At 41.2% G+C, this 12,314-nt stretch overlaps 1 long non-coding RNA gene across 1 annotated transcript in view; it reads left to right on the top strand.

Annotated features, from left to right (window-relative positions):
- The window catches only part of LOC120551964, a 283,006-nt gene that overhangs the window by 269,537 nt on the left and 1,155 nt on the right, over positions 1-12,314 (top strand). The window lies entirely within an intron of this gene.

Below are 12,314 nucleotides of genomic sequence, written 5' to 3'. Positions count from 1 at the left end.
TATTGCATCTGATGATAAAATACGAGACAAATTCCATGCAGATATTTGAGCTTAAAAAAAAGCAGTGCTTCCACATTTGCAACCAATCCAAAATGAGCCCATCAGAAGCACTGTGGTGTAGGGCTTCCTTCCTTGGGGTATCTGGACAAAGTCCCATGGCTTGACTCTTCCAAGGAGACAGATTTGGACACCGTCCAGCAAAAGTACAGACCTGATCATCTGCAGGCCGAGCTAAGCCAAAATCCCCTCAAATTAAAACTGACACGTTCAATCTCGTCAGCACGGTATTTTTGATGCGTCTTTCTTATACTGTTACCTGATCTCTTTGCAGCACCATGAGACTATGTAAATCTCATCTCTTTTATAGTTTTTTTTTCTCTCTCTTTCTGCAGCTTTAACCCCACTGCTCTCCATTCAGTGTAGAGAGGAGTGGCACTGAGAATCTGCAAGGTGAACTGTGAATGTCTCATTACTGTTTTACACATGTCCAAAAATGTCCACCTGGTCTCTATTTTCCTTATTCTCTCTTTATTTCCCTGTCTATGTGTTGTCTGCCTCTTGCTGTCATGGAAACAAAAGCTTGCCTGAGCTAATTACAGAGCAGACAGCAAACTGCAAGGTGGGATGTGGTGAGGAATGCTTGCTCTCATAATGAATGCAAACGCCGGATTGGAGGCAAGTGATGGAGTCCCACCCTGTCTGATTTGGTCCTGCTTTTTTTTTTGGGAATTCCTGACATTTATTGGCCCATCCTTATTCAATGCGTAAAGCGCTTAATGTTTTCCATGTGCAACCTCACAACCCTGCAGCGGAGAAAGACATGTTTCCAAATGTTTCATGGTGAGAGTTTGTCTCCTATCAAAGCGGTTCCTTCACTCAGTTTCCCCGTCTACTTCTGATAGCAAACCACACATATTCGAGTACACCCTAACTTTAAAATTTCAGAAAAGACAAAACAATCCCCACTGGAGGCTAAGGAGGGACTTTAGAGTTGTATTAAACTAACAATAAATGTCGTGTTCATGGTTCCATGTGGTAGAGCAACCATGCCTTTCAATTCTGTTTTTCCCAACTTCTTTTTTCCCCCAAGAGTGACACAATTAAATCAGCTCCAGTGATTGGTGCTGTGGTCAGTGCCAAGATGGGCTCTCGCTCCCAGCACGGTCCTGGGTCTTCTGCGGTTTGAGCAGACAACTCTTGTCTGGTTGGTGGCCGAGCCGCGCTGTCGGGATGGCAGCACCTGTCAGAGCCAGGCACATCATGCCAGCATCTCACTAGGAGCTCCTGAACCCCCCTCCCCCCCCCGCCCCCCCCAAAAAATGACGGCCTTGTGTTGCATAAATGTGGCATCTCCCCTCACCGCACACACTTCAACCAAAATACACTGAGCTCAGCCGCTGAGAGCAGTGTGGAAATACAGCACAGTGTGTGTTTGTGTGTGATTGCATGCCCGTGTTGTGCAAGTTGGTCTTGGTCTCTTGCTCTCCCCTCTCTGTCTCTCTCCATCTCTCGCATGATTTCCCTGACTTGGGCTCCCCAGGGGTTAGTCATCTTGGTCATCAGCTCCACTCGCAGGTCAATTGTAGCAGCAAGTGGTCGGCCAAACAATGCAGAAAAAAGGAGGAAAAAAACGTTATAGCCATGATGCACCACTGCGCTCGTATCACCAGCGCATGACAAGATCAGAGCAGAAAGCTGGCCATAAACAAGCCAATGAGTGGTATGAGAGATTTGCTGAGGCACTTAAAATGGATGAAGAGAATGTGGGGAAAAATGGAGAAACAGAAACCCGTTATATATATTTGCATCAAATGTGCCTCTGTGAATCTTTGAGTGACTGTGGCAGGCTTTTTTCTAGCTGATCTCCAGTCGGGGAAACAGTCCTGCCGGGGCAAATTAACTGGAGAGCTTTTGCACACAGGCCCCATAGACTAATGGAGAGGCCCAGAGGATATTTGCAGGGTCACACAAAGGAGGTGGTATAGATGCTGAATGAAAATTGGGCATTAAGCAGGATGCCATGGGTAGCCTCAAACTACTGCAGGCCTTGCTTCTAGGGAACCATAACTGTAAGAGGATTGCCGTACCATTTTTTATTTATTAAATTTCTTTCAAGAAATGAGATGATTATTCACAGAATATCTGCATGTTTAGCAGAGAAACTGTCATCATCTCTCTTACCCTGCAGACCCACAAAAAGAAAAATTAACATTTATTCGGGGCCACAGGACTTTTATTGGCTCCATATGCAGGCTACAAACCCACAGGAAATTTCAATTTGAAGCCACTTAACTTCAACACTATTGCAGTCGTCTCCAACAATGAAGCATTTAGGTTTTAAGTATTAGGAGTGAATCCCAGAATGCCAGTGTCAAACGCCATATACCAGTCAAGGCATCACTGTGAACGCTGGCATCCACTGATGTTTTACGACACTGCTACTTACAAAGGGATTCCAACTGTTTGCCCAATATGAGGTAAAATGAAATTAATAGCACTGACCGTATATTCCGTGCCAAGTCCCACAAGCTATTGTGATTCAGAAACCTGTGGTGTAATATTACAGCGATTGTTGAGTTGCTGTATTTGAAGATTATAATATTTATATCCCATTCTTTTCATGTTTCATCTATATACAATATACTGCTAATACAATCATAAGCAGCTATATATCCTTTCAGCTACAACATTCTTCGCGGTTTAGTTTTCACCTTTAATATGCTGTGTAGTCATTTTCCAGTGGAGAAATGATTCAATTGTTCATCAGATTTTGGATTTTTTATTTTTTTTTGCTCAGCCAAAAGGAAGCTGCAATTGCACAATCTAACTATCCGTTACTTGATGAATTCTATTCCAGTGTGTTGTTTGATAAATAAGGAAATACGTCAACGCTTGCACTATGTACAGTAATTAAAGTGAAAAATACTGTCACAATGTAAATCCTTAATTGGACTCCCAGAGAGATATTGAAAATTTGTCTTTAATAATAGGTGATGACTGGGGACAGAAAAACAAAGCGTGTGGAAATGTGGCTCGTGAAGTTCAATTAATCACAACATAGAAAACAACCAATTTAGCATAGCTCATTCAGGGAATCACCAGGCCCAGGTAATGCACTTTTAATCATCTCACTTCAGCACAGTAAAATGGAGAGAAGTCTCACACTCTGGGAGGATAATGTTTCTCTGGGTGTTGCAAAATGTTCCATTTTAATAAGACACAATTAATAATTAATTGGTAACAGGTCTGCCATCCTTGGACTACACTTGTGACATTTGTGCTATTTGTTAATGCAGCTAAAAATCTGGTGAGCTGCTTGTCTAAATACCTCCAATAACATGTTAGTCAGTGAGTCCATAAACTGTGCGCTAAAGTATCGGGGCAGGACCTGATTAGCCAGGGTCAATCAAATCATATGTGTGAATTGACCTCGCATTCCACTGCTTTGACGAGTGAAAGCTGTGCTCTTGGTAAAAGAATCCCGCATCAAAGATAAAAGTTTTCTGGTGTTTACTATTCTCTCATTAACAACGCTCCCAGCCATCTGTGGAGTGCCGCAAACACACCTGCTTCACCCTGGGCTCGTAATGGCTTTTCTCAATGTGCATGTGGGTCTCCAACTATCTCAAGGAGAAAGGGCTGTTATAGACCTGTCATTCCAGGATCATCAACCAGACGCACAGCACCTTGTATTCCACTCGCATAATTATGGATATTGTAAAGCATTCAAAATGATCAATTTAGCAGGCTCTGTCACCAGAGGAGTTATTAAGCCACTTTGTGTTGATTTCAATGTTCATAATGTGGTGTATTAAAGCACACCCAACTGCGTGAATTTGGTGCTCTGTTGCAGAACATGTACTGGTACAGCTCGAGGCAGGATACAAGTATGTTTGTTAGTAGAGTCATTTTGAGCAATATCCATTTCGTTTGAGACCAAAATCAACAAAGTCTCCAAAACCCTTCCATGCTGCCATTCAAAATTGTCACAATATTCGAATCCTTCTCCTCGTCGCATAAATCCGTGGATGACAATATTAGATTTTTTAAGCTCCGAAAAGTAATATCAGAAAATAGATTTTTGTCATTATTAGCAGCAGATTGGATGGGCCTTAAGAGGTGTAAAAGGTAATGCAGTGGTTAAAAAGACATCCAACTGCATGCAGACTCATTTTGAATAAGAACTCTTAATATCATTGCCATCTTTGCAGTCTCACACTTTAAACTGAAATGCCTCACGAAAAACCAGAAGCAGTGAACCACATCAGGTGCTGAGATGAATGGACTCCAGCAAATGAACTTTGGCAAGACCCCTTTGGATCCTTTGAACTTGCTATAGGGTCTGTTTCTGGTCTGTCAGGGGAGTGTTGTGGTCACTCTGTGGTTTGGTCATCAGGCTTTTGCCCCTCCGCTCCTCTCTGCCAATGTATCCGTTTCCAAATGGGACAGACGCAGGCCTTAGACATACCCTGCTGAGGTCCTCTGAAACCAGAGACCCTTGAAGTGGACGTCTGCCTGTGTCCAGTCTCCCCCAGAAACCCTGTCAGATCCAAGGACTCTAAATGTGGCCTTCTGCATGAAGACATTTTGGACACAGCCTGGTCGGTTGGTTACGTCCCTGCCCCCGATGCCTTGGCCCTGTACACACCACCACCACCACCTCCACTATGCTAACCACCAGCAGCCTCCTGCAGACCAGGGAGCAGACCACCCTGGGCTGGTCAGCAACCCCTGCTTACACCTGCCATAAAACTTAAAAGCTACAGTCTCATCCCCCAGCTTTGAAGTGTTCAAAGCATAGTTTAGTGACCTTTGATGCGACTTTGGCCGCAACACATGTTTTGCACCCATGTATAAACGCAGGCCGCTCAGTAGACAAGGCGGGATTGTTTACCTACATGTGCAAAACGTAAGGGCCAATGCATGGCAACCATGCATGGAGCCACTATTCCCACACGTCAAGTTCCCCATGGTGGGAAACTGACATGAGTCGAGCCGGACACTGCTTTGAGCTAACCTATTCAGCCACCATGTGTTCAGCATTACTTAAAGCACTTTCTCTGTACCCTCGCACTGACCACTCGATCACAGTCGTTCGTAGATATAAGATAGATGCAGCAGTTGGGTCTTGCCTCTAACATTATATTGGATATTCAGAGTAAAAAGTAACAAAATACATTTACTTACAGTATGTATACTTATTTGGTACTGACCAAAATGTGTCTTTAACACAAGTATGAACGCTGTAATGTACTGAAAGTAGGGATCAAATGCCTGGTCAGATTCATAGTCTCGTTAACCTATTCTTCAATCAGATATTTACCCTTCTAAATCAGTTTGGCACATTTTAAGTCTCATCTGATCCCACACTGAACAAATACACCGTTAAAAGTAAAAGCCTTGCTTTGAAAAGTTAATGAAAGTGAAAGTATGCGAGTATTTCAGTATCTGCAATATGTATTTTAAGCGTCAAAGTACAAGTACTCATTGCAGCAAACTGGCCCCTGTGAGTGTTATACTGCCAATACATTATCATTGCTGGTGTATTAATGTGTAAGGAGCATTGCACTTCTGTGGTTGGTCAAGGTGGAGCTAATTTCACCTATATACTGTTGAGTAGTTCTATCTGTAACAATGCATCATTTTCTGAGCTTTTTAAATGTTTTCTATGTATCAAATGTTTTCTTAATTTGTGATGCAACTAGTACAAAAATATAGTGCAGTAAAGGTTTCCTCTAAACTGTAGTGGAGTAGAAGTATAAAGTACCTCAGATGTGTTCTTAATGTAGTGCTTGAGTAAATGTCTTAAAGTTACATTTCACGGCTGCATTTAACTTTGGCTTTTTGTTTTTTAAATGAATAAAGCGTTTTATTGTATTATATTTTAAAATATTATATATTATAATATTTTGATATTCCTATTCCTAAATGTAATGTCACACACTCTGTAAGTGTCTTGTGTTGAGGACCACAATGGAAATAAGTCCTGGACTTTATTGTGTTTTTATCCTCGATTGTATTTGATATCTTTTTTTCATGTGTAAGGCATTCTTGATACAATTAAATCAAATCAAAAAAAGTATTGGAAGTTGTGGTATCAGTGCCGACAACCAGGTGTTGTATTGACATTTTATCCAAAAATGTCATAAGACACCCACCGCTACTTCATGTACAATATTGATGTACTTGTACTTTAGTCTTTTCATTATGTGCAAATCTATACTTCCACACCACTAATTTGAGGGTAAAATATTGTACATTTAACTTGACTTGAATGTGCACAGGAAGCTGCTAGCTACTTTACAGATTAAATGTACTTTAAAACATATGATACGCTCATAAATGCAGTGCTTTTACCTAAACAACCAACAGTAAAGTAGCAGTAGCTTCTCCAGGATCAGACACAATATCTATAATATAAGGAACCATGCTGCAAAATTAGTTATTTTACTTTTAAACGTCATGGAAAAGATGCTGCTAAAACTTCTGCTCTTTAACTTAAGTAAAGGTTTGTATGTAAGACTTCAACTTGCATTTGAGTATTTTTAGATTATTGTATTGCTGCTTTTCCTTAATTAAAGGATGTCAACTCTTCTCTTACCACCGTGTGTATCATTTTCAGGGTTCAATCACAGCAGCACCAGGTTACAAAGCATGTCAAGTGTGTAAAATTGTATTCTTAACTCCTAAAAAATGCAGCATGCTCTGATCCTCTGTGTTCCATAGTTTCCGGGTGTGGTTTTTTGAGTGCAAACTTAAGTGTGATGAGTTATTATCGATGTCTGCTGGCATTTCAAACACGTACACAGTTACAACTATAATCATGTTTACTGTGCACATGTCGAGGATTATATTCTACCCTCTGCCTCTTCCTCTCTCCTAAATAGCATTGCACCATTCACTGTTCATTATAAATAGCTGGCTGTTTTACAAGGCATTAAATATTTGACAGAACAGTAAGCTCATAATTACACAAGACCATGGCTGTGTATAAATGTCAAACAAAGCAGGCTGATATATAGCCTGGCCATGGGGTTTACATGCTTCACATGCTAGTGTCTGAATGACAAGGCTCAAGATGATGTAATTATAACACGAGAGGCTTTATAAGTGCGTGAACCGTCACAGTATGCACAGAGTTAAAATAGCACACGCTTGAGTCTGGAATAACCTGGTAGCAAAACATAGAGTCCCCTTTATTTACACAATGTGTGCCAGAGGAGCTGGCCTTCTGCTAACTATAGACTGAGAAATCCCGAGTGCGTTTCTTTTGGCCTCGGGGCGGCTGAGCGGCCCACACAAATGTTGATGAGGATGAAACGGCTCGACTGTGCGGTGTCTGCACTGTGACCTATGGAATGTGCCTTCAAAGAGGATACTCAGACTGCGTGAATTTCTCAGAGGATTTCACTCCCATGGCACTGTGTTAAACCAGCGTGTATTCACTTGGGCCTACCCTGCAATTTATAGTAGGCTGTGATATGGATAGTGCAATATGAAATGTCAGACCTGGTCTGTGCTGCTTTTCATTGCCTTTCTTTGCCCAGCAAGTTGCATGAATCCATAGTCGCTCCTTTCCCTTTCCTGTTGGTTCATCATCCACTCAGTGTGTCCCCGGCACCGTTCATGGGACCCAATGCCTGAAAAGTAGCAGTCATTTCATCTATTTGTTTGCTAAATGTTAACTTTCATGCAGTGCATGCTCAATGACGCAGACAGGAAGTGAAAGCAACACAGAGAGCAACCAAACTGTGTTGTCCCTCAGCACAAAATGCCTGGACATGGCGAGTATGAGACAGCAATGCCATAGCACCAACATCAAAACAGTATGAGGCAGAAGCTGTCAAGTGTGGCTGTCAACACCTCTATTTCAGCAGACATGACAGGCCCTTTAAACCTTGATGGATATAAATCAGGAGGCCATTTTGAAACAACAGGGTCATATTCAATCCTTGTTGAAAGTGTGTGTCCACAATGTGGACTCCACATAAACCCTGCCAGCATGGGACTCCCTGAGGGCATGCCGCCCTCCCATTCTCATCTCTGCCAGGCAACAATTTAATATTTAATTCTTCTAATTGTATCCAATAATCTCTCATTACTGTTAATTGAAATGCTTGGCCTTTTAAACAAATTTTCCGCTGCTTATGCTTAACTTTGAGGAATTGGCTATCGGATTGGAGAATTTATATACAAACGTGTGTGGGGGAAGAAATGGAGGGAAAATATTTTGTTGTATCTGAGTAAGCAAGTGTTATTTCGGGCCTTAAACGCCATAATTAATTCATCTTAGATTTGATAATAAAACTGACAAATATACAGAAAACATGTGTTCCCAAACTGTTTTAGTTCAAGTGATACAGATGACCAAATGGAAAAATAGGATTTTTTTTCATGACATATTAGTAATAATGAAGTAGTAACAGCTCTGCAAAATCTGATTAGATCCTGTGAATCTGCCAGGCTATACAGGTGAGCAAACTCTTTTCTGCATATTAAAAGGTGAGTAAACAGAGTTTAAGTGGGTTTATGCAGCCACTCCATCCCTAGTTAGGAAGGGAAATCAAGCACGACAACAAAACTTCCGTTCTTTCTCTAAATCTTCCGACCCTCTTTCAGAAATTTCCAGCCCCTTCATTCCTTTCACTCCAATGGGACTCTACGGAGAGCCTTTGTACTCCGCAGATCAGGCTGTGTCCACTACTCCCACTCTTTTCAATAGAGAGTAAGAGGACTGCTAAGGGCTGGAACGACAGTGTTACCCATGCAAGCAGAACATCCCTCTCTTTTTGTGCAGTGGGTTGGTGAGGAGGCAGTGGGAAGGATGCGGTCAGTCTGCTCCGGGATAATAGAGGGCTGGGCAGCTGCCTTTGGCACAACAAAGGGACTAGTCTCCTGTTAGTGCTGTTTACTTTAGTGTTGTTTCTATGCCGCCTGCGTGTCAGACTACCTGAAAGGGCGTATGGATAAAAATGTGCGTTACAATTGAGACATTTCAGCCACCAGCTCCCCGGTCCTGTCCGGTTTATTATAGGCAGAAATAGGAAGTTTATTTCTATCCCAGGTGTGCTGAGGCTTTTTCAAACCACAACATTTGAACATTTAAAGGAAAAAAATGCCATTTTTTTATAACTATGTGAAATAACAATGCGTCTTAATGCGTGCACAGGGCAGTCATTGGTGTTTGACTCTTGATCCTTTAATTTGAGATTATGGGGAGCAGAACATATAACCATCCTAGTGTGTAAATCTTCGTGGGAGTGTGGGTCTATTTGTCTCAAAATAATTTTGTGTTTTGTTGTTTCTTTGGTTGAACGAAAAACGAGTTGATATATCCGTTTTTAAGCATTAACCATCTGCAAAAAAAATACACTGTAGGCCTATATAGTTGATCAATGTATTAATTCAAAACTAAGTCTGGCATGATGATAACTTCACAATAAAGAAACCTCGGTGAAGAGTGTTTTTAGTTTTTAAGACACTTTCAGAGACACGGCCCGCAGAAAAAAGGGTCTCCAAAATCTTGCCAACACTTAGAAGTCAACATCGTCCATCTTTTCTTCACGCAAAAAGGCTTCTTGAGCCGAGCCTTTGATCCCTTTGATTCCCCCCCATTCCCTACGCCAGATCTGTTATGCGCTAAAATTCTTTGGTTTTCCATAGAAACGTGTCCTTTCCGCGGGGATATTGATGTTTTTTTCCTCGCAGGGGTTATGATATGGTGAATCAGAATTTCAAAGCCGGGGGACAATACCGTGCATTCATGCTTCTTTTTTGTGTGTGCCTTTTGTCGCGTTTTGTCTCGTTGTTCAAATCCTCATTTCTCAAATGAATACAAATATTTATTCTGTGAATGTCTGAGCTCCAGTCACTTCGGATGCTTTTCAAACTATTAAAGTCTTTGTCGAAGCAGCAGGTTGCAGCGCCAAGACGCTCCAATGTGAGGGCGCAGAGACAAGTCTGTCTCCAAACACAAGAGTTGACTTAACGCCTCTTTTGATTCGGCTTTAGGCACCTCACTTCATGACAAAGTTTCTGAATTTAATAAGTCAACAAATGGCTTACAGTTTGGAGAAAATATTGATCCTGAATATTTCAAAATTTCTTTCAAATTAATGAGTCTGCTGGATCTTTTCTCTCTGCAAACATGTAATAAAAATCTACAATTTGCACTCACTTATGCTGAAGTACATTAGCACCCTGTTGTCACCCATGTTTAGTAAATATTCCCTCCCAGACATGGATCACAGATGCTAACTGGACAAACACTGAAGAGACTCTGCCACATCTAAAAGCTTCAAATTCCTCTAGTTGGGGTATTAAATCGACACCCAGACCTTTGTCAGACCTCTCCTCCCTCTCCTTTCTGCGGCCTGACATGTCTGATAGACCACGCTTTCTCTCCGCATTGTCGCCCTGTCATCTCAACAATGTACATCTTCGGGACACCAATTCCAGAGGCCTTTGATCTGCAGACCGAAAGGAACAAAGTTATGGAGAGAAGCAGATGATAGAGGTGGACTTTTTCTCCCCCCTTAGTCCCAGTTGGAAAAGGCAGAAAGACAGAAATTGATTATCAGTACAACCCATAAATGCAACATTTGCAAGGACTCCCTCTATTGCCATCTTTCATGCAAAACAACTAAATCATTTTTAAAAAGCAGCCCAAATGTTGAATTTATTTCATTCTTAAAGAATCGTGCTACTGTGTGAGCAAAGACAAAGCCCTGCAAGACTCACAATATGCTGCTGAGTGCAACAGCATTATTTCTTTCATAGCTTTTAACAACTACACACTGTTTTCATATCTTCGTATTCTTAAGGAGGTATAACATAGTATAGCCTGTAATTGTTGTGCAAATATTGCTGAGAAAGTGTGAGGGAGCAGTAACTCAGTTTGCACGTCTTTCTGCAGGCATATGGAATTCCACACATCCCCTTTGTGCCCTTGAGGCCATCAGATCCTACATTTAAAATCTGCCCTACACATTAATTATGATATTCTGCAAGTCTCGTGGGAGCTTTTACATTTTATACAGTCTGTGTAATCCTTGTTTTCACCCAATGATCTTTACCTCTGAGCCAGAATATAAGAGCATGCAGACGTGAGTATAATGTAAAGGGTGCTCCTCTTTGGAGTAGTCTAAACCCCTGACATGTGTTTGAAGGCTGCTGTTGTAGAGCTCAAGTACTGTGTGTAAGAGTTACAGTTTATTGGTGCCAAAATTGACCAAATTCACATTTTGACATCACTGTATCAATGGGATGTGAAGTGTCAGATCACATCCTTAGGTGTCTATTTAAGTCTTTTGGAGCCATGATTTAAAGTAAATGCATACATAAATACACAAGTTGGAAAATGAGTAGTGTTTATACATGTTTTTACTTGGGTGAGTTTACAGATGTACATCAGGGACTGTATTTCTGCATAATTCAAGATGATAAGGCCTATAGTTTAGGTAACGTTAAGAACTGTGTCAGTGCATATTTGTAGAATGCCAATGAAAGCATGCTTTTGTATGTAGCTGGGACCTATCAGCCTTTATCAGTCCAGCAATTGATTTTCACCCAAAAGTTGGGTTAGGTTAGGTTACTTTATTGGTACTTTATTGGGTGAGCCTCACTCTTGTAGTGCAGTACACTAAAACCTCAAAGACACAAATAAACATCACATGTTCTTGAACATTACATCATGTATATTATGTAAAATCTATGCACGCATGAGCAAAATCACAAAAAAAAGCACCAACACCTCCAACACTCAGCAGTGTAATTATGAGTCATTTGATGAAGCTTTGTGATGAAAAAAGGAGGATCTCTGCTGTCTCTGTTTTCTATGTCATCTCACACGCTGCCACTCATGATAAATGAACACATTCCTGCTCCCCTATAGGCTGCGAGCAACGCCATCATGCCCCCCCTGTCATAAACAGCAGTCGTTTACTGGCTCCGTTAGTATTTGTATCGCTCCCAAGCAACTTTCCCGCAGTTTACTGAGTGAGTGCTGAGCGTAACTGCAACATAGAAATAAAGATACTGTGAAAACTGACAACTAGAGTGTTACAACGTGTCAAAGGCCTGCTGAAAGGAGGGTCAGACCCACTGTTGCGTGCATCAAAATAACTCCTCTAGTGATGCCATTTATTTCTCTTTTTGGCTGATTTATTATATTTTTGGTATTGACATGAGTCATGCCTCATATATTCTCGCACGGTGTAATCACGTTATAGTGTTAAATCCGAGCACTAAAATTCAAAACATTTGATATCGGGATGATTGACAAGCTAAATAAATTTAGATTAACTTTTTTTCAT

Source organism: Perca fluviatilis, chromosome 22, assembly GCF_010015445.1.
Source record: "Perca fluviatilis chromosome 22, GENO_Pfluv_1.0, whole genome shotgun sequence".
Lineage (NCBI taxonomy): Eukaryota > Metazoa > Chordata > Actinopteri > Perciformes > Percidae > Perca > Perca fluviatilis.
The sequence above is the reverse complement of the archived record's forward strand: the minus strand, read 5'-3'. Positions and strand labels throughout refer to the sequence as shown.